Below are 20,602 nucleotides of genomic sequence, written 5' to 3'. Positions count from 1 at the left end.
TCTTGACCTTGTTTACACCATGAACCACTCTTTGTAACTTCAGTGCCTGCCTATAATATATATATATACATATATAGGTATGTGGGTGTGTATATATATGCTTGCTAAATGAATTACCAAATGTTCCTGCATTTCAAACACTGGGATACTGAGGTCACCCACTTCTTTCAAGGCAAGTCATTATCTAAAAGAAAACCAGCCAGCCTCTGGCCCCCCAGATTATCCTGCTTATCCTGGGCCAAAATTACCCCCAGTGCTGATTCCCTTTGTTTTGTAACTTCATCTAAGGGTATACACACTCCCTTTTGCATTATTAGCAAATGAAGGAATGACTGGGTTTGAGCTGCGTGGTGGCCCAAAGAACTGGCCCGGAAGACCACTGAAGAATTCCAGAGCCTCAGCCATGAGCGAGGGCCCTGCACATGGCATGTCCGTGCCCTCAGTTACTAGGGCACCTTGAGTGGGGCTGCCTCACTGTTCTGTGGCCCAGTTTCCCCTTTGGACAGCAGGCTGAGTGAGATGCCCCCATGGTGTGATATTATTACCTGGCACACCGAGGAATGAGGCCACTGCTACAATGAGGCCACCCCGCCCCCAAAGAGTCTTGAAAATTCTGCTCCTTGGGGCAGGACAACCAGGCAATGTAGGGCGGCTGCTGCTCCAGTTTATTAAGGAATGGAAGATAGAAGAGGGCATCGTGGGGTGAGTGGGTAATCACATCTCTGGGATACCCAGCAATGACAGAAGGAACCAAAGAACAAAAAGGCACAAACTGTGGGTCTCATCCTGGGGGAAATGGGTATAAAACTCTCATACACACACACCCCACACACACATACTCCAGGGAGTCTAATTTTAGTAGCCAATCACCCCAGCAAAGCACTTTACAGGCAGTTATTTTGAGAAATGCTATTACCCATTGCGTTATTTTTAATGCTCCTTGTGGGACAAGCATTTGTGACACAAACAGCAGCTGAAAGGCAGTAAACGCAAAGCCTTGGATATGTCCAGGGCCTAGGGCCAGCCCCTTGGGAAAGCAGATGGGGGGATGGGCAAGCATCCTGTGCCCTGCTTTGTGACAAGTGCTCAGTTCACCAGGGATGGGCGCCAGGAACTGAATGAATGAGAAGTCTATAACAGCCAAACTGCCTATGGGCCAGAAGACTCTGAAATGATCCCAGTGAGCATGACACTCCTCAGCATCTCCTCACAGCCCACAGGTCACAATCCACACCCGAAGTCCCCAACCTAACTCCCCAAACCCAGCATTTCTACGGAGACTCTGCTCCTGGCACCCTGGCCTCCTCGCTTTCTGCTTCCCCCCCACTCCATTGACCAAGATGATCCCCTCACCCCCATACCTGGAGTGCCCCCTCCCATCTCCCCTAATCCAGCCCACAATGAGCTTACTCTGCAAACACCTACAATAAAAGCTGGGACACCTTGGAGCCATTCCACATCGATAGCTTCCATGTGTGGTCACTTGTGCATGTGTTCCTCATGGGAAGAGCTGCCACCATTTACTGAATGCTTAACATGAGCCAGGCATCCCACCATGCCCTTTGCAAAGCTCAATGAATTCTCCTAAGGATCCTAGTTGGCACCCTCATCCTGATTTTAAAAGTGAGGAAACTAGGCATAGGGGCATTTTCCGAGATCGCATAGGCTGGTCTAAGCAAAGCCCTGCGGTGTGACGTTTAAAGGTACTTGGGGGCCGGACTGTCTGTGTCAAAACCCAGCTCTACACCTTGGAATCTTGGACAATTCTTTATATCAGTCTGTGCCTCACTCTTTCCCTGGGTGCCTGTGGGATGAAAGGAGTGAATATCTGTAAAGTCCCTTTAAGATGCCTGGTACCCAGCGGGTATTGTCTATGGGTGAGTTCTTAGCACTGCAGTGGAGGTGAGGGGCCACAGTGTCTCCACCTAATACTCACTGGGTGCCAACAATGTATTACTATGTGCTACATTAATGCTCACAAAAACTTTATAAAAGTTTACCAAGAAACTCAGTTAAGAGAAGTGGAATCATTCACCTCAGGTTGAAGCTAGTTGATGGGGATTTGAACCTGTAGTTAAACATGAGTCTGAGTTTTAACTAGAACTTCTGCTGGCTGATTTGTCTCTCTGGAAACAATGATTTTTTTCTTCACATTCCCCTCAGTTCCCGGCATGGGGTAAGACCCTTTAAACAAACTCAACAACAACTCTAGGTTTCTGGCAAGGCTTTGTAAATGGGGGTAGGGGGCTGGCTGCAGATCCAGAGCCCTGCCACCTCCCAGGGCGCTCCTGGCTTATCACCCCCTTCCCCACCCACGCCCAGGCAGGCACAGTGCTTCGAAAGCAGAGGGAAGGCAGCAGAACACTTGATGCAGCCTCACTGAGGGCCAAGGCCTGGTGTTCAAATGACAACAAGCTGCCCATGGGGACCCAAAGCCTAAAGGTCAGGAATTTGGGATAGGCCAAACATGCCACCGTGTGCTGGAGAAGTCCAGAACTGTAAGGCGTCAAGTGTGAGCTGGAGACAGGATGACAGAGAGAATGCAAGCCCGACGAAGCAAGTACATGTGAGTGAATTATGTGTGTGGTTCGATTTCAAGCACCAGGAAGATTTATAAAGCTCATCGCCCTCCTAGAGTTGCCGGCGAAAGGCCACATGTTTAACACCATGTCGGTCAATCAGTGCAGGAGGGGAATGTGCACCCAAGTAGGGGCTGGGAGCCAGAGGCGGGGGGCATCAAAGAGGTTATCCCTGTTCCTAGTGGCTGATGGTCTTAGCCAAGGACACGAGATTGACAACCATGAAACACTGAAGGCACCATCAAACACAGAATTCTGATATGGTGCCAATTGAGGTACTACATTTCTTGTGAACCTACTATGTGCCCAGGGATCCCTGTGTCTAGCTCTGCTTGTGAAACATTGAGCGAATCACTCTACCCAGAGTCTAGGTCCCCCCTCACACAATGAGGATACTGACAAAACATCTTACAGGCCTGCTGAATGAAACAGAAGATAAGCCCTGTGCAAATGTTGGCTTACCCCGTGCAAGGGAGAACAAGACAGAAGGCCTCTGCTCTCTGGGAGCTTGTCAGTATATAAAGGGATGAAATCAAATGTTGAAAAAGCACAATAAGCACAATGGAGGGCTGGTGGACCACTCAGCAGAATGGGATGGAGGATTTGGAATTTCAAAGAAACTCACCACACTGTATTTGACTTTCAAAGGCAACCTCTGCTCAGTCTTGATATGTCCCCAAGCAGACTGTGAGCTCACCAACAACAAGGTCCCAGTCTTCATTACCTAGCCCCTCTTGAGCTTAGGGTCAGGGCAGGATAGGTGCTGAGGGAATGACTCAGGAGGGCCATGCAGGAGGCCGGCCCGGCTGCTTGACCAGGTCTGCACACACATTCCTTGGTAGAGGCTGCTGCTCCACTTGTCACCAGACCCCACAGGGGCCTCGCCAGGCTTCGGCTGGTCAGGCAGGTACATGGGGAGGAAATGGGAAGCAAAGTCCCTGGAAAATGGTCGTGACCTGGCAGCCTCTGCCCATAGGAGCTACCTGGATTCTCTGCAGCCCAGAGAGCAGCTTCTGCCACCCAGATGCAGAAGACTTATCACCAGTGAACTCCTCAGGGTCAGGAGGTCACACATGATCATTCAACATCAGTGGAAGAATTTTCAGGAAGTAGAAAAATGGAATCTGCAAAGCTTGGTGTACACAACTGTCAAGGGTTACTGTAACAAAATGCCCCTAACTGGGTGGTATGAACAACAGAAATGTACTGTCCCATAGTTCTGGGGGCCACAAGACTCAGATCAAGGTGTCTGCAGGGCCAGGTGCTGCTATAGGCTGGGAGGGAAAATCTGTCCCCACCTCCCCCAGCTTCTGGTGAAGAGCTGACAATTTTGAACCTTCTTTGACTTGTACACTAATCACGAGATCTCTTCTTTCATCTTCACACAGCCTCCCCAATGCATGTCTGTGTCCAAATTTCCCTTTTCTATAAGGACACCAGTCATACTGAACCAGGGCCCACCCTGATGATGACATATTAACTTGATCATTTCCAAATAAGGTCACATTGGCAGATACTGGGGGCTAGGACCTCAACATTTTTTGTGTAGGGGGGACATATTTCAACCTATAATATCTGGTTTCCCAAAGAAAAACAGTTTTAAAAAAAAGTCACATGGAACTCCAAACATTACTCATAGACTGGGGCAGAATGCTGAGAAGTAGGCCAGACATATGGAAGGACTCCCTGGCTCTAGCCAGACTGGCCTCTCTGGCTTCATGTCTGCACTGCTGTGATGGATTCCTTGCCAGATGCCCTGACTTTGGTCTGTCTCCTTTCTATGCCCTCTAGCATCATGCTGCCTGACCTTGACTCTTACCATCAAGTCCTACCTTAGTCATTCCACTGTCCTGCTCTATAGCTTCCTAATGGCTGCCCACTGCCTAGAGGACAGAATATGGCCTTCACATTGCCTTCTGTACCTCTGGGTGATAGGCACCAACAAGAGCATTAACCAACAAGTGATCTTGACTTCTCAGGCCCTGTTTCCTTATTTATGAAAGGGAGAGGAAGCAAAGTCTCCACGCATCCATTCCCCGATGTTCCCTGAGACAGCAGCGAGGAAGCACACTAGCAGCCCAGGCCAGGGCTGCTGCCATGGAGTCTGGTGTAGGCAGACTCATGTGCTTGTGCACTGGCCACAGCCCACGGGGTGAACAAATGAGGAAAGTGGTCCCATAGTATGCAGAAGGAGAGAAGAGGCCCTCATACTAGAGACAGGCATCCCCTTTCCCTGGAGAAAAAGCAGAGGGCTCCTAAGTCTCCTCTGCCTCGTTCCCTGTGGTTTCTCACAGAAGGCTGCCAGTCTCTGGAAATCTTCCTGTCTGGGAAGTTGCTGGCAGCAAGGCTGACTGAGACCATCTGCCAAGGTTTTCAGCGAGCAACAGTCTGATGAAGAAGTAGATCCTGCCTTGGAGGCCTAGAAGCCCAGCCTCAGAAAGAGGCAGAGGGCTCACCTGGATGTGGACAGTCTTGGAAGGCACTTAGTCTCACCTACCTCTTCTCCCCTGGTCCAGGGCCCCTGGACCATCCCCTGACCCTGAGGCCTGGCCAGCCCTCAGTACCATCTTGGACCCCAGACTCTTCTCTACCACCTCAGTGCCAACAAAGTCTTATCAATCCTCCTCACCAGGGGACAGTCATTCCAGATAAGAAAGCACCTCATGGCTGTTATAAAAAATATTGCAAAAGAAAGCATCCCTCAAAGAAAAGATTTTGTGCACTATGTCAGGCCAGGTGGCACCCAAAGCAACACCCTGTCTACTGACTGACATGATTTCACAACAGCACTATGAGGTGCTATGAACTCTCCTGCTCTACAGGTAAGGTAACTGAAGTTCAAAAACATTAAGGGAGTTTCAAAAAACACAAAGGCAAATAGGAGCCCAAAGCTACCCTCTGCACCACCACAGACATGTTTCCCCCATTCCTGCTATCTACTGGCTGTCTCACCTGGTGTCATATGGGTACCTCAAAGCCAGTGACTCCAAAGTTAAACTCACTGCTTTCCCCTCCTCAGGTTTCCTGCTCTCATCCTCACCAGCCCCCACCCCCTGCCCTTGCCCTTCCTATACTCTTTCTCCTCATGAGGCCATTACCAGCTACTCTGCTGGCAAGGAAAACGAAAGGTCTTTGCAGAGGCCAAAGCATGGCAGCAAGCAACATCTCAGACAGCAAACCTCAAATTCACCTAGGGAGTTAATTACTGATCTCTATGTGTCCTCCTGTTGGTTTTCTGTCCTCTCAATTGGGAAAACCCTGCAACCTCGTTTAGTGAATTTTTTGAAGCAGCAAGTGCTTTATTATCAACTGTCATTTATGAATAATCAAGTCCAATGGGGGAAAGATCATCCTTTCTTAGCCTGGGAATGAAGGCCATTTGCATATCACATTTGATGGCTCTGGAGTGTCAGGCTGTGGAGTGGAAGAAATGACTGTCCATTAACTAAACCTCAAGGATGTGACTGTGTCTGGTGCCAGACACAGGTAGATGGAAGCAATACACCAAGTTTGTGACCCTTGAGGATGAATGAGACATACTCAGTGTATTCCTGACACTGCTTTTCTTACCTCCTGACAATGAACAATGCCACAAGAATCAATGACTGTACCCACCCCTACCTGGGTTCCAGAAAATCCTGAACAGGCTTCTAAAACCTAAGTTCTCAGCATGAGACCGTACAAGAGAGCTTCCAGAAGAACCCCTCTTTATTATAAAGTCTCTTGATCTCCTAAAAGAGAGAATAATTTACCCTGACCTAGACTACCAGGACCACTACCACAGAGCTACCAAATCTGAGGTGGCAATAGCCTCATCCCACTCAATGTCCAATCCAGAAACCACAGTCTCCTCCTGGTAAGGCCTGAGATCTGAGGTAGGGAGAAAGGGGGAGAGAGAGGGAGATGCAACTAGTAGCTGAGTAGAGAAGTCAGGAGGAAGCAGGCACTTGTCTCCCATCCCCACACTCATGAGCATGGGCAGTTGGGGGGGGAAAGGCTGTGGATTTTCCATTTATGAATCCATTTCTGTTCATTTATGAATCACCATGGCAACATGAGCACAGGTTTGCAATGCCTTCCTGCCCAGATTTCTATTGACATAACCAAACGAGCATAGCAAACCTGTAAAACTTGCCACAGCTCAAAAAAGAACCTAGGAATAGGTGCTATCTCTGTGCCAGAACCTAAGAGAATCTTTTTTCTTAAAAAGAGATGAAGAAAGGGAAAAGGCAGTGAGACCCCTTGGCAAGCTTTGCTTTGTGAGAAGTGGCAGAATGGTTATGCAACAAGAGTAGAGGTCACTGAAGAAGTGTACATCAGAGCTGCAGCGATGGGGTGGGGGGGAATAAACAGGATGGAGAGCCAAGCATGGGGCAGTGAGACTTCATCCACCAGTCCCCCTCTTGTTGCTGAGGATCCACAGCAACATGTATACTCAGCAGCCCTGGAAAGCCCAGGAATCACATGACAGGCACACCAAGAAGACAACTAGCTGGGGGCAGGAGCCTGTCCCTGATATGGCAGGTGGTAGCTCCAGTAGGAGGACAAGTTCAAGCACAGTTTGTACCTGGCACGATGGCCAGGTCAAACAGCAAGCCAGATGCAAACAGTTGGCTCATGGTATAATGGGTTCACCAAATGCAAGGAAGAAATATCACAGGGATTAAGTTTCCCTTCTGGAACTACTCATGGCTCAAGCTCACCCGTCCCACCTTACAGTTTGCTGGATCATGTAAGCCTTCATTTCATCAACCAGTGCTCTGGTGTAAGAGCTGAGAAGCTCTTACAGGCAAACACTGTCCGCATTCAATAATGAAAAACACAAAAACCTCCCACCAGACCTGTCAAAGCCTTCTTCCTTAAATACAAAAAGCAGACAACATCGCACTCGAAAAGAATTACTGGTTAGAAAGGCATTATGTCATCATGGCCAAGAGCACAGGCTCTGTGGTAAAACTGGCTGGCCCTGAACCCTGGCCCTAGCAAGCACCACCTAGGTAAGGCTGAGAAAGGTTCAACCTCTGTAAGCATCTGTTTGCAGCCTATAGAGTGATGAAACTCAGTGCACATGCCTCTCACACTTGTTCTAAGGATTATATGGGGTAATGCAAGCAAATTGCTTAGCACAGTGCCTAGAGCATATTAAGTGCTCAGTGAATGATAATCTTATAACAACGGAAGTATCAATAAACAATCTATTCTATGTCTACAATAAAAATCAAGAGGACTTATCCCTGAAAAAAGATGTGTTATGAAGGACAAATTTTAAAAGTGCTCCCAAAATGAAGATGAAGAAAGACATAAGCAGAAATAGTGTGAGGTCTAAGGTGGCAAGTTATACAAAAAGATGACAGAGATAGAGGATAGGCAGCCAATTCAGAATGAACTGAATTGAAAAACTACGAAAATACAAGAAAAATTTCCAACACTAAAACCAGACCTAGGTCTGAAGGTTAAAAGGTGCACTGATTACTAGGTATATTTTTTAAATGGCCTGTAATGAAAAATATAAAAATACAATACAGCAATCCTTAAAACATGATTTGTACGTTCAGAAAGTCTTAAGGTATTCCCAAATATCACTTGACAGTAATATTTATGATGCTGACATCCTCATAGGGCTTATCTGTTTTGGACTTGACTTTGACACTGGAGATCCTTTGTACGACTCCCATTCCTTTAGTCACTTGTCTGAATACCATGTGCTTATTATTGAGCCAAGGCATTGGAACTACTGTTATGAAAAACTGAAATCCATTAGTATTCAATCCAGCATTAGCCATGCCAAGTGTATATGGTCTGTTATGTCGTAATGTTGAATGAAATTCACCTTCAAATTCTCCTCCCCATACACTTTCTCCTCCCATACCAGTACCTGTTGGATCTCCTGTCTGAATCACGAAGCCCTTAATTATACAGTGAAATGTATGTCCATTATAATAACCATTTCTGCTGTGAACACAGAAGTTTTCCACTGCCTTAGGGCACTCAACAGGAAAAAGTTCGATGTGAATGTCTCCCACGCTTGTGTGGGTGCTGGCACCATCTGAGACTCATCTGGGTCCTTCAGCCCAAATAGCTGCCATGACTTCTTCTTTAGAAGGTTTCTCATTAAAAACATCTCGGTCAGAATCTGCACTTTTGTATCTTCCGGTTCTCGTTTGGTAAACATATACTAAAACCTATTCTTTTTGAAAGACATACAGACTATTGTTGGGTCAACTTGAACATTTTGAAGAACAGGGTTTTCAGAAACTTTCATTTCTATAGTAGTTGCAGCACGATGTTCTTTGACTATTCCCTGGAATAAAGCCAAATGCATCACCCTAATATTTTCTTGCTTGCCTAAGATCCACACACTGGTTTGTTTCTACACTTATAACTTTAATGCCCAGCATTGTTCCATATAGCACAAAGTATGCAATTTTATGAAGAACTAACTTAATTAGCCCTGGTTGGTGTGGCTCAGTGGTTGAGTGCCAACCTGCAAATTAAAGGGCTGCTGGTTTGATTCCCAGTCAGGGCACATGCCTGGGTTGCAGGCCAGGTCCCCAGTAGGGAGCATGCAAAAGGCAACCACACATTGATGTTTTTCTCCCTCTCTCTCTCCCTCCCCCTATCTAAAAAATAAAATAAATAAAATCTTTTTTAAAAAACTATATTAATCTCATGGCATCCACCTTCTCCAACTCACATTCTACAGCCATTCGTTGGCCAAATTCCATGTCTGGTAGTTGTTGCCTCATCTGCTGTAGTTCAGTAAACACACTTAGTGATTCATCAAATACTCTCATGAGTTTTCCAGTTAAAAACCTGAAAATTCTAACTTTTCTATCAGAACCAATTGTAGCTATTTTCTTCCCGTCAGCTGAAAAACATATGTTGGTTGGATAAGCCTTGCACAGATTAATATAAATCTGTGTCAGTTTTATATTCCCAGTTCACATTTTTGGAGAATTTATATTCATGAGGAGGCCCAGTCCAATATTCAATCACTCCAGATTTGTCAGAAGACACTACTGCTTTGTAAACTGAGTGTAGCCATATCTAAGTAAGAGGTGACGTATGGAGTTTGCTAAAAAACATGAAGTAGCTGGTTATCTTCTCAACCACCATAAATAAAAAAGTGTCCTGTATTCTTCTCAGAAGCAGCAACTGACAATATAGCATCTTCTGGCCAAGAGATCCACTCATATTGTCCAGGAAAATAGCCCAGCTTCAGTATATTGATTATGTCCAAGTTCACTATATCACACACCTTCATTGCTTCATAGCATCTTCTGGCCAAGAGATCCACTCACATTGTCCAGGAAAATAGCCAAGCTTCAGTATATTGATTATGTCCAAGTTCACTATATCACACACCTTCACTGCTTTATTATCACCCACAGAACAGAACAATGTTCCCTCAGAACTAACTGCAATACTCAGTAACTTCTGGGTGACTGCGAAAATGTTCAACAAATTCAATTCCCCCTTCTATTTTTCTCCACATCTTAGTATGTCCATCACAACTGGCAAGAATAATAAAGTCTGTCTTGGTACAGACCACATGGGTGATAACACCTCTATGCACATAACTGCACTCATACATGGACACACTGGGGAGATCATCAGGACAGACTCTCAAACTCTAGAGCTTTCCTCATCCTAGCCAATGTTGCCTGGACAGGTAAAGGCCCAACCCAGTGCTCTTCATTTTCCTCTTCGTTCTCTTGGGCCACTGCTGCCACCGCACCAGCTCTCTGTCTTTGAGTTCCGTTTTTGTTCTCATATTTTGTTAATTTATGTCATAATGAAGAAATAGAAGCAGCCACACAGAAGGTGGCAGGTTACCTAAAATAGGAAGAAAATTCAGGCCAGTATGTGACTTCTCCCCTGAAAAACTCAACAACGGGGCCAAGTTGTCATTTATGCTGAAGAAACAAAGTGCAATAAATCGGAATGAATTTTTCAGGAAGGTTATTTAGATGTTAAGCTTTTCATATTTATGATAAAGACAGTAATCAAAGTAAGGAAGTCAATAATAGGGACGCCCATGGTAATAAAGATCTGGCAATGAATGCTAAGATCCACTAGGTCTAAATAATTGTTATAACTGTGATATATCACAAAACAAAATGAGAAGTAAAATAAAACTTCCTAGAAGAGAAAAAATGTGAAAAAGTAAAATGTAATAATAATATAACAAATGTTTAAAATCTCCAAATATACAGTAAAAGCATGAATGTAACATTATAAGGGTAGGGGAATGAAAAAAGGAAAAACTGTTATTACTTTACATAGTAGGAAACCAAAAGATGCTGTTTCATTCTGCACATGAACCATTAACAAACTATGGTTGAAGAAAAATTTAAATACCTGAGAAGCAACAAAGGTAAAGCTAACACTCCAATTTACTGGAGAAAAATATAAAATAAAATTTAAATTTTCAGTATAACAAGACATTAAAAACAGAAGAAAATCAGAAAGCCAAAATATATTCACATTTACAATAAAAATTTAAAAAATATATACATATCCATATATATCAAATATATGTATAACATATGGTGAATAAATATATACAATTACATATTTTTATAAGAAATATACCCTAAACAAAGTGGTAAATTAAGGCTAAAAGAAACAGACAAAAACATGCTAGTAAAAATCAAGTAAAAGCAATGATGCCAGGAGGGAGGCACTGACATCCAAATGAGAACATTTTCAAGACAAAAAACAAAAAACATTAAATTAGACAATGTGACAGGCTTTCTACTAATAAAGACTATAATCCAAAGTGAATGTCTAAAAGTCAAGGACTTTATGTGCTAAGAACCACCAAAACATAAAACAGCAAATTGTCAAAAATAAAAAGAAACATGTGACAGAAACACAGTAGCAGCAGGACAGTCTATCGAACTGCCATTGCTCTTTCATAAATTAAATTGGCCAAAATAGAACATAATTTTGTAGATCAGAAAGATAGCATTTGTGGCAGGAGATGCCAACCCTCTCGTTTCACAGTGAGGAGACTGTGACAGGGAAGATGAGGAGAATAGAGAATAGCAGTTCTCAAAGTGTTGTCCCTGACCCACAGCATCATCATCAGATGAAAACTTACTAAAATTCATATTCTCAGGCCCACCCAGGCCCAGTCAGAATCAGAAAGCCCTTCAGGTAGTTCTGATGCAGGTTCAAGGCTGAGAATCATGGATGCAGTGATTTAACCCACAGGCTCCCAAGGCCAAGAGCAATCCAGGTGCCCCCCTCCCGCTGTTTAGTCATTGCTGGGTGACTTCAGACAAGATGCTTAACCTCTCTGAGCCCCAGGTCGATAATCTACCAGCTGAGAAGAATGACAGTGCCTCCCTCTTGGTATGGCTGTGGGGATGGCATGAGATTACTTCTATAAGGCATTCATGGTACCTGCAGAGTGAGCACTCACTGACAGCTTTAACTCCATTTCAGGGATCCAGAGCAGAGCCTGCCTCGAACCCACTGCTCTCCTGCCTCCCAGTTCAGTGAACTTCTTCTGCGCCCACTCCTCCATGCCTGGGCCCAGGGAGGAAGTGCCGCCCCCAACAATGAATCGATGCCAGCTCATGGCTGGTTCCTTGTCTGCTGCATGAGGTAGTGCCACAGACCCCTCTCTGACTCTCTCCAGCTGGAGCTCCGCTGAGTGACTCACTAGGCTTGTCATTTCAGGACTCCTTCCCCTGCCCACCCACACTGCCTTCTATCCCTGCCTCCCAGCCCCACTCCTCCTCCCTCTGTTGAGTCTGCAGAGCTGGGCAGAGGCAAACCCAGACCCTGGTATCTTGCCCTGGTATCTGCAGAGGAGAAAAAGTCAGCACTTAGGGGAGCCCCAGGCATGTCCCAGGGTGCTGCAGGCCCTGCTACCCATGGGGGGAGGAAGCAGGGACAGGCAGAGGCCTCATCAAGATGCAAATTCAGTGTCCTTAAGCAGACCAGAGTCAGGTGTATCCTAGTTAAGTGAAAATGTCCCGGGAGACAGGAGACATTTTTTCTACTCATAAAAATGTAATTCAAATTTGAGATGTGCAGGGATTTCACTGCTGCTGTATGTCATCATGATTAGATCATATGTTCATGCATTTTAGAGCTACAAGTGCCCAAGGAAATCAACCCTCTTCTGGCAGGTGAGACATATGAAGCACAGAGAAGCTCTGGGGCAGCCCCAAGGCCACACAGCAGGAAAGTCTAACTGCGAGGACTAACACACACATCTGAGAAATCCAAAAGAAGCTTCTTTCCACTGTACCAGGTTGCCGTGCAATGCAACAGCTGCAGCACCTGGGGAGAGAGAAGTTACCCACTGATAGTCGTGCTTCTGACACAGGAAATGCCTTTTCTTTATAGCACTTTTCTGACATGGATAAAGTATCTCCTATAGTGCTTCACTCAAGAGTTAAACATGCCTAGGAAGATGGGGAGACTGAGGCCAGAACACTTGAGCAGCTATCTCTGAATCCTTTCTCAGCTCACTTCCTCCATTCAAAATGCCTGCTGCTCCTCTTACCTGCCCCAAATCTCCCACATTTCAGACCCTTACAGAGCCTTTCCTCCAAGGAAGCCCTCTAGGTGAGCTTCTTCGTGCTCTGCCCTTTTCCACCAAGATGGCCTAGAGGAATCAGAGCTTAGAGTTAACCATCTACCACCCAGCCTGTCCCCAGACTTTAGGCTGTGTCTGCTTTGAAGGGAAAGAGCAGAGCCCCTACATCTCTGACACCCCACGAACACCAAGAAAAGGACTTGGTCTGTCTGATGGCAAAGCCTGAACTCTCAGCTCCCCAAATTCAAATGTCACCTCTATCACATACCCACCCTTTGTGACTGAGCAAGCTACTTAAACTCTCTAAGTCTCAGTTCTCCCACCTAGAAAATGGCGATGGTACCTTCCTTCTACATTGCTGTGAGGATTAAATGAGATTGCATGTGTAAAGCTCCAAGGACTCTAACAGATACTGAAGTCACTATAATAAAAATGACAATGGTAATAGTAAATCTCATTAGTACATAGTACATACTTTTCAATTTGTTTTGATCTGTCCAAGACCGCTTGGCAACTCTATCAAAGAAGTAGACAAGTAAGACCTTTTCTGGCTAAAATTGTTGCAAATACATCAATTCCAAACCCTCTATGTCAGGGAAGGAGATGGGACAGTAACTGACTTCTGGTTTTAAAATGTGATCATAAAATCCATCTTCCAAACAGAAATGAATTTAGCCACCTCAAGAATCTTGGGGAAATATAGAGGGGGTAGTTCATGGGTGAAATTATCAACCTCTTCAATCCTGGAGGTCAATGTTCTGGGGGGCGGGGTTAGCAATGAATATACAGAGTACACAAAGGCCAAAGAGACTCATTCCACCCAGGCCTGTTATGTCTGTTGGAGAAGGAGGCCCAACTTACCCAAGAAAAACACATCAATAAATAATTGACTGTGGCAGCAATCTACTAGTACAGTAGTTCCCCCTTATCTGCAGGGGATGTGTTTCAAGACCCCCAGTAGATGCCGCAGATAGTACTGAACTCTTTACACACTATAACTGTACAGTACATATACTGCTTTTTCCTATATATACAAACATACCTTTTCACTTAAAGGACACACATTATGGCCTCCCTTTGGCATATCTGAATTGCCAGCATCACTACTCTTGCACCATCAGTAAGTAAAATAACAGTTACTTGAACATAAGCACTGAAATATTGGGACAGAGAATCTGATCATTGAGACGGTTACTGTGACCAAGGGTGGGAACATATGCAGCATGGAGACACTGAACACAGGGATGAGTCACAACCAAGGTAGCAGGAGCAGGACAGCAAGATGTCACCACCCTACTCAGGACATCACGCAGTTTAAAACTTGTGAGTTGTTTATTTCTGGAATTTTCCATTTAATATTTTCAGACCACAGCTGACCACATGTAACTGAAACCACAGAAAGTGAAACCACAGATCAGGAGACACTACTGTAAATAGCTGACCTCATATCTAAGAGAAAATACTGGCCCAACTAAAGCAATCTACCTGGAGAAGAATCATGGCAGCCTTCCCAAAGATGGGTTTCTTGATCCCTTCAAACACTGTTTTAATACATGTCAAGGTTTTTTTCTTTCTTCCAAGGCTCAGAGAGTTAGTTCAATCCCTTAAAGAGAGATCAGGCTCTCACTGCTCCCCTGAGTACCAGTGGCTTGGAGAGAAAGGTCAGTCTACTTATATTCTAGACACAACCATACATGGGAACCCCCCACCCATCCACTCAGAGGGGGCATGCCATGACAGCCAGAGTCTAGTTCTAAGCCACTAGGAAGATCCAGAAAAGCCTGGTAGCTTATTTCAAATTGAAGAGGTCACTAACTACCCAACATTTTAGCAAATAACTTTCTCAGAGAATCTGAGCATATCCTCTGTGTCTGCCTGCCCACCTGTGTTAGCAGATCTACTTCCTGCATCCAGCCATCCAATGCTAGTCCAGCGCCTACTATGCCCCAGGCACTACTCCAGCAGGTCGGGATATGAAGGTGAATTTAAAAAGTCCCTGCCCACACGGAGCTGGCATTCTTTAAACTGTTTCTCCAGAAACCCAAGGGAGCCGATGGGGTCCATTCCCACGTTTGAAATGCTGAAGGTGCTGTGGGATTCTACAGTGCAGGGAGGGGCCCATGCAAATTAGTTACAAGGTATCAAGTAGCATCTTACATGAATTGTCATTACAATGACCTTCTAATCAGGTATTTTCTCATTTAATAAAGCAGGCACTGAGGGAGACAACATGTGATTTGCCCAAGGTCACACAGCTAGGTAATGGTCAGCATAAATGAAAGGAGGAATGGGTGCAGGGAGGGGCAGGAGCATAGGCCTCTGTGATATGGCCCTGGAGGGTTTTCTCACAAGGGGGTACAGCTGAGTAGCATCACCAGCTGAAGTACTCCCAACCATGTGCTTCTCACACCAATCTGCAAGGGTTTACCCTTCACTGATTATGTAATATACTGTGTGTACTTTTCATAGTCTTATCATATTCCCAGCATTCATGTCTCTCCTCTGGAAAGACAGCATGAGTGCCCCTTCCCCCACTGCCTTCCAGATATGGTGTTGGTGCGTCAGGAGGAATGTGGAGCCAGCTTTACACAGTCTCCAAGTCTAACCTCTCCTCTACAGTCAGTGACTGCACAGTCCACACGCTGAGGTAGACTGGCCATGGGGTGAGGAGGCAGTGATATGGGCACTAGCAATTAAGGGATGGGGTGCAGGCAGGGCAGAAGTTGCCCAGATCCTTGCAAACTTTCTCATCACAGCTCTGAAGGCAAGAAGAACACTGAACCCCCCCCTCGGGAAGCCTGGTTTGGAACCTGAAAGAAGCCTTCCGCAGGTAGTTAGCTTCTGTAAAGTGTTACATTTTATCTGTTGGAATGTGTGCATGTTTGCATTTCTCCTCATGATAAATATGATTGAATGTTAAAGAATATATATTCCCAAACCTTCAAGTACTGGGTGTCCAGGAAAATGTGCCAAGTGTATACTGAGGCTTATAGCGTCCCTCATGAGGCCCTAGGCTGTATATTTCTAAAGCTAGGAAGTACAGACCGGGGTCCCCTGAGATTCCATGACCATCTGTTCATTCATACTATCCGCTCATTGATTCATAGCCGAGAGGAGCCCCAGGCTAGCGGCTGGCAGCTGAGTCAGCAGCTCTCAAGGCAATCGCCTTCTCCACCTACTCATGAATCACTAACCCACTGCCCCTTGCTGTGTGCCTGGAAATACACAAGCCTGCTTAAATTAAGTGAAGTGGTACCTTGGCAGCAAGCTGTCATCAGCAGGAACCAGTCCAAGTCAGGGTAGGGCACATAGTGAAATTTGGAAAAAAGTGCAAATAGTACAGAGTGAAAACAAAGGTCAGTCACCACTGGACACCCTCAGCCATTTGTTCATTTATTCACCAAATAGTATTGCGTCCTTGACACGTACAAGGCACTGTACCCTGGCAACAATGAGTCAGAGCTCTACAGAGCTCAAGGAAGTAAGCCTAGTATTCGGAAAACTCTAAGAGAATGTACAAAAGTTTAGTGCTTTAAGAAAGGGAATGGGGGAAGAGAGTGCTGGTTAGGGGAGGGAGAGATTACTTCCAACTTGAGCACCAAAACCAGAAGCATCCTGGAAGAGCTGGTTTTGGCCCCAGGCTAAGAAAAATTAATGGGACTTAGAGATGCACAGACAAAGGGGCAGGAAGGACAGAATAAACTACCACACGAGGCAGAAAAGAGAGATTCGAGGACAAGGAGGAGTGATGTAGGCTGGCAGCCAGGAACAGAAAGAGGAGGGACAAATGGAAGAATTATGGAGATCTTTGAACACCAAGAAAAGATGTTTGTACTTTTTGTTTTCCCTTGGCTAATGAGGAGCCTTGAAAGAGTATTTGAGGAGGAAAGTGAAATGATCAGCTAACACTTAAAAAGTGTAATTGGGTGTGACTAATCAGAAACAAGAGTCATGGGGCTGGAAGACTACTGCACCAGTCCCAGCAAGCAGCAACGGAGAGGAGAAATCACTCAAGGAATGACTGAGGTATGCACACTAGAATTTGGCAACAGACTGGAAAAGGTGCAAAGGAAAGTCAGTCCAGGAAAACCATGCTGCTCGGGAGAGAGGAACTCTTTTTCCCCTTGTCTCACAGGGAAATATAGTGTGATGCCCCTGTCCCTCTTTGGTGAACTGAATCACACTGGCTTGTGTGGAGTTAAAAAGCTAATTAGACTTTTCTTCTACAAGTTCTGAAACCACCAGGAGAGCCTCCTTGAACAGACCCTGATCAGGCCCGTGGCTCATTGCTCATCCTGCTTCCTCACATCATCTCCACATCCAAGAGGTGCAGCTCAAGGGAGCCCTACTGCCCTGCATCTGGTCACTGCCAGGAAATGTGTCTTTCAAGAGCAATCCAAAATCAAAAGGGATTTTCAGGGAGCTGTTAGGGATTCCTGTACCCAGAGAGAAATCAGGGACGTAGTCGGAGTTGATGCTCCCAATCACCAAATGTATGTGTGATAGGGGCTGGGAGGGGGTGGTGGCTTTTAAATATGGAGAGAGAGAGAGAAAGGGAAAGAGAGAATGAGTTTTTGTCTGAAGCCTTCAGCTCCCAGCCATCTCCCAGACTCAGCTCCTAGGCCCCTCCTACCACCCGTCACAGAGCTTAATTTCAGAGGAATAAGCCATTCGTTCCAGACCTATGTTTATGCTGCCAGTCCAGAATAAAGAGCAGTGTGCTACTTCCCAAATGGGCCGGGTCAGGCAAATATTTGTTTCTACAATCCACAAAAAACTTTTTTAGTTAAAAACCAGAAAATGCTTTGCAGCCTCTAAGTTAATTATTTTTCATTCAAAAGGTAAATGGCTATATGAAATACCATAGGAAGATATATATTCTTGCCACTTAGTTCCCTGTTGAATAGAAGCACGTCCGTAAGAAAGAAAGCAAACACTGCTTTCTCACTCCTTCGAATGTTACATCAGAGCATATTAGAGAAGAGCATCACAAACACAGCTTTCCAATGTTCCCTGTCCCCCAAAATGAGATGTAAGGGTCAAATCGGGAGGCTCAGTGAACCCTGCCTGACCAGCTCCGCACACCCAGCCCTGCAGCAGCCCAGGGCTGGACTGGCAGGCAGCCCTGATTAAAATCTCTAGAGTGAAACCACAGGATCGATATCAAGAGATTATCCCTGAACTGGCTGTTCTTTCTGAAGGCAAGCTCCAGACCCCTGGCCATTCAGACAGCTAACCATCCTTGTGCTGGCTCGATAAGCAGGCGCCCACTCACTGCCCAAGAGAAAACTGCACAGGCCAAGACCCAGCTCTGAGATCTGAGGGGCCTGGGATGCCTTTCTCTTTCTCCCTCTGCATCCTTTGGCTCTCTTTTGGGAAGTGGGGAAGCTAATGGGAAAAGACACCCTTTCTCACATACTTCGGATAAGACTGCGTGAAAGCTATGTGACCTTTCTGGAAAGCAACTTGGCAACTGGATAGAGAATCTTCAAAGCCTGCACGCACGTTCCGACCAGCGATCCACTTGTAAGTGTCTGTTACAAGGAAACAATATGAATAAAAATGGTCATACACAGACCTTAACTACAGCACACAGCCTAAAACAGTGGCAAACTGAAATTAGTTTACGGGACTAACAACAGTGAGATGGTTAAAGAGATTAACACCCTGTAGTATTTAATTAAATTATAGTACAACTATTTGAGAAACTAATATGCATTATTAAAAAGTGTATTTCAAAAAAGAGTTATTGATGCAATAGTAAGAGTATATGTATCTGAATGCCTTAAAATAAAATTGTCATAAAATATATCCAAATGTTAATAGCAATCATCTCTGCACTATAATAGTTACTTTCATTTTTATACTTTCTAAAAATTGTGGTAAAATATACACAACATAAAATTTACCAGTTTCACTATTTGGAAGTGTGCAGCACTGCAGTGTTAAGTACACTCACACTATCGTGCAGCCACCACCACCACCCACCTCCAGAACTTTCCCGTCTTCCCACACTACGCACTGTGCACACTGAACAACAACTTCCCTGGACCCCCACCTCAGGCAACCACCTTGCTACTGTCTGCCCCGATCACTCTGACTACTGCAGCTGTCCCTTGTAAGTGGAATCATAATATTTGCGCTTTTGCAACTGCCTTATTTCACTTAGCATAATATCTTCCAGGTCCTACCACATGGTAGCATGTGTCACAACTTCCTTTTTTAAAGTTGAATAATATTCCAGTGTATGTATATATCATGTCTTGTTTATCCATTCTTCTGTCAGTGGACCCTTGGGTTGCTTCCACCTTTTGGCTGTTGTGAATAATGCTGTTATGAACATGGGCAGGCAAATATGTGATGAAGTCCTTGCTCTCGCTTCTTTGAGGTAAATACCTAACAATGTAAATGTGGCATCATATGACAATTCTGTTTAATGTTGGACCAGCTGCCATACTGTTTTCCACAGCAGCGACACCATTTTACATTCCCGCCAGCAATGCTCAAATGCTCAGAGGTTCCACTTTCTCTACCTCCTTGACAACATTGTTATTTTCGGGAATGTTGATAGCAGCCATCTAAATAGCTACATATTTTCTTAACTTTTATGTTTTCAGAATTTCTTACCAGGAACATGTGTTATGTTTATACTCATAAAAATAATTCATGCTGGTTTTTAAACTGTGCTGGGCACTGGGAATGCAGTCAATAATATTTTAATAACTGTGTATGCTGTCAGATGGGTACTAGACTTATGGGGTGATCACTTTTTAAGTTATAAAGATATTTAATCGCTATGTTGTAACCCTGAAATTAATAGAATGTTATGTGTCAACTGTAATTGAAAAATAAGAAAATTTAAAACCTGTGCTGAGGAACGGCTCATAGAATGCCCCCTCATCTATCAGTGCCACCAGGCTAACTTCAGCCTCCTCCTGCCCCGAGCACCACACAGCCCCGTCTCACAGCTGCCCCCGCCCCCGGGGGTCTGTCCCCAGTTCCATGAGTGTGGCTCCCACCTCCCTGCCCTTTTCCATGTGGTGATACAGAAAGAGGAGGAGAAGAGATTTAGGGTTCATACGGTCCTGGAGTATAAGCCCAGCTCCACCACCTACCAGTTGTATGACAGCAATGTCATCTTTCTGTGCCTCAGCTTTCTTATCTGCTACGTGAGGCGGATGGTATCAACCCCTTAAGATTGTAGGGCCTTGCACTCTGCCTGCTGTAGAGGAGAGGTGTGATAAATACTGACCCCCATTCATTTCTGGAACTGATCATAGCTTCTGCCACAGGAAGGAACGTGGCACACCCACTAGTAAATACTGCTTCATGGATGCGGCTTTGGTGCTCAACCCGCTGACTCCTTGGCTGTCCAAATACAAATGCCTGCAGTCTGCTGGGCTTGATGTGGATCTCAAAACCTAGCAAGCATGAGAATCACTGAACTGGGGAATGTTGAACCACC

General features: G+C 45.1%; 1 protein-coding gene and 1 pseudogene across 33 annotated transcripts in view; both read right to left on the bottom strand.

Annotated features, from left to right (window-relative positions):
• KCNMA1 (potassium calcium-activated channel subfamily M alpha 1) overlaps positions 1–20,602 on the bottom strand; it is a 739,251-nt gene that overhangs the window by 603,360 nt on the left and 115,289 nt on the right. The gene's annotated exons all lie outside the window — the stretch shown is intronic.
• On the bottom strand, positions 8,159–9,843 carry LOC123820870 (annotated as a pseudogene).

Source organism: Phyllostomus hastatus, unplaced genomic scaffold (genome assembly GCF_019186645.2).
Source record: "Phyllostomus hastatus isolate PE091 unplaced genomic scaffold, TTU_PhHast_1.1 phas_contig_38, whole genome shotgun sequence".
In the NCBI taxonomy this organism is placed as follows: Eukaryota; Metazoa; Chordata; class Mammalia; order Chiroptera; family Phyllostomidae; genus Phyllostomus; species Phyllostomus hastatus.
Note: the sequence above shows the minus strand (reverse complement) of the source record. Positions and strands in the feature narration are given on the sequence as shown.